Raw genomic sequence first — 2,859 nt, forward strand, 5'->3', positions numbered from 1 at the left:
CTACGGAGGAAACTCATTTCAGCCACTTGTGTCCGTGATCTCACCCTTTCAGTCACTACCCAAAGCTCCTGACCATAGGTGAGGGTTGGAACGAAGACTGACTGGTAAATTGAGAGCTTTGCCTCCCGGCTCAGCTCCCTCTTCACCACAACGGTCCGGGTACAACGTCCGCATTACTGCTGATGCTGCACCGATCCGCCTGTCAATCTCCCGCTCCATCCTACCTTCACTCCTGAACAAGACCCCAAGATACTTGAACTCCTCCACTTGAGGCAGCAACTCATCCCCAACCCGGAGGGAGCAATCCACCATTTTCCGGTAGAGAACCATGACCTTAGACTTGGAGGGGCTGACTCTCATCGTGGCCATTTCACACTCAGCTGCAAACCGCCCCAGTGTGTGATTCTTGGATTCCCAAGAAACCTAATGAAAGTACAACAGCAGAGCAACAGCACCTCGCCCGGAAAAGGGAAACCGGGTCCCCCTCCTGGAGCCGGACCTGGGGAGGGAGGGAGCCAGCGAGTGTCTGGTGGCCGGGCCTTGGCCCATGGGGCCCCGTCGGGCCCAGCTCTTAAAAACAACATGGAGCCACCACCCCGTGGACCCACCACACGCGGGTACGAGCATTGGGGTTGTGCAGGCTGGCGCCAGGCAAAGGCAGGGACCGGGGCATGCCGACTTCCGGCATCGCAGATTGGTCCTCGGGACAAGGAATGTCACCAACAGAGATGCTGCTGCAGACAAACACAATAGAGACTTCAGATCAGTTGTCTCCACCCTGTTTTCCTTAGAGCTCCACTTTCATACATCTGATTAAAGCTGAAACACACACACACACACACTAGAAGAAAGACTCATCTCCTTCCTTCAGAAATATTTTTTGTAATGTCCCTCGTAAATGTCCCTTGTAGTTTTCCGAGGTGGGGGAAACACGGGCGGCGTTTCATTTCTCAGATGTCTTCACTTTGATATTTGCTTCATGGAAATCATGGGAAGACCTTGAACCGGTAACCCAGTTGGCTTCTTTTGGCGTGCCTGGAAGGCCATTTTCAGTCTCAATCCAAGATGGCGGTTGGTCATCTTGGGGAACATCGGTAGGATTCTGGGAGAAAAACGGGACTAGGAACGTAACAAGGTTTTACGTTTGTGCGTTAGTGGATAAAGTAAATGATTGTGTTGCTAGAAACAGTCCGGTTAAGTGCGTTACTGTGAGTCTGTGCTGCGTGTTCTGTGAAACTGTTTTTGACAACCTTGGAAAAGACCAGACAGCCCCCTCGTGGTGTCCCGCTGAAGGGCCGCGCACCCCAGGTTGGGGACAGGGCTCAGACGGTGTGACTCAGTGTGTTTACTGACGTCTCCTGTCTCTCTCTTCACAGTGTGTCTGTCTCTCCTGTTCAACACAGCAGCAGCTCCAACTACAGTGAGTTCATCTGCTTCTCTTCATTCATCCAGCCAGCCATCCATCCATCCATCCATCCATCCATCCATCCATCCAGCCATCCAGCCGTCCATTCAAACATACACACATACATACACATATATACATATACATGTGTACGTACATCCATACATACATACACACACACGTTAATACATACACACATACATACACATATATACATATACATGTGTACGTACATCCATACATACACACACACACACGTTAATACAGACACACATACATACACATATATACATATACATGTGTACGTACATCCATACATACATACACACACACGTTACTACAGACATACATACATACATACACTCGTGCATCCATACATCCATCTATCTTCCTACTCATGTAACATTCAGACAAGTCAGCAGATCATTATGTGTCTCTGTCTCTCTGCTAGTCATAATGTCTCTCCATGTCTCTGCTAGTCATAATGTGTCTCCATGTCTCTGCTAGTCATAATGTCTCTCCATGTCTCTGCTAGTCATAATGTCTCTCCATGTCTCTGCTAGTCATAATGTCTCTCCATGTCTCTGCCAGTCATAATGTGTCTCCGTCTCTCTGCTAGTCATAATGTCTCTCCATGTCTCTGCTAGTCATAATGTCTCTCCATGTCTCTGCTAGTCATAATGTGTCTCCATGTCTCTGCTAGTCATAATGTGTATCCGTCTCTCTGCTAGTCATAATGTCTCTCCATGTCTCTGCTAGTCATAATGTCTCTCCATGTCTCTGCTAGTCATAATGTCTCTCCATGTCTCTGCTAGTCATAATGTCTCTCCATGTCTCTGCTAGTCATAATGTGTCTCCGTCTCTCTGCTAGTCATAATGTCTCTCCATGTCTCTGCTAGTCATAATGTCTCTCCATGTCTCTGCTAGTCATAATGTCTCTCCATGTCTCTGCTAGTCATAATGTGTCTCTGTCTCTCTGCTAGTCATAATGTGTCTCCATGTCTCTGCTAGTCATAATGTGTCTCTGTCTCTCTGCTAGTCATAATGTCTCTCCATGTCTCTGCTAGTCATAATGTCTCTCCATGTCTCTGCTAGTCATAATGTGTCTCTGTCTCTCTGCTAGTCATAATGTGTCTCCATGTCTCTGCTAGTCATAATGTGTCTCTGTCTCTCTGCTAGTCATAATGTCTCTCCATGTCTCTGCTAGTCATAATGTCTCTCCATGTCTCTGCTAGTCATAATGTGTCTCTGTCTCTCTGCTAGTCATAATGTCTCTCCATGTCTCTGCTAGTCATAATGTCTCTCCATGTCTCTGCTAGTCATAATGTGTCTCTGTCTCTCTGCTAGTCATAATGTGTCTCCATGTCTCTGCTAGTCATAATGTGTCTCTGTCTCTCTGCTAGTCATAATGTCTCTCCATGTCTCTGCTAGTCATAATGTCTCTCCATGTCTCT

The sequence above is a fragment of the Lampris incognitus genome, chromosome 2 (assembly GCF_029633865.1).
Source record: "Lampris incognitus isolate fLamInc1 chromosome 2, fLamInc1.hap2, whole genome shotgun sequence".
In the NCBI taxonomy this organism is placed as follows: domain Eukaryota; kingdom Metazoa; phylum Chordata; class Actinopteri; order Lampriformes; family Lampridae; genus Lampris; species Lampris incognitus.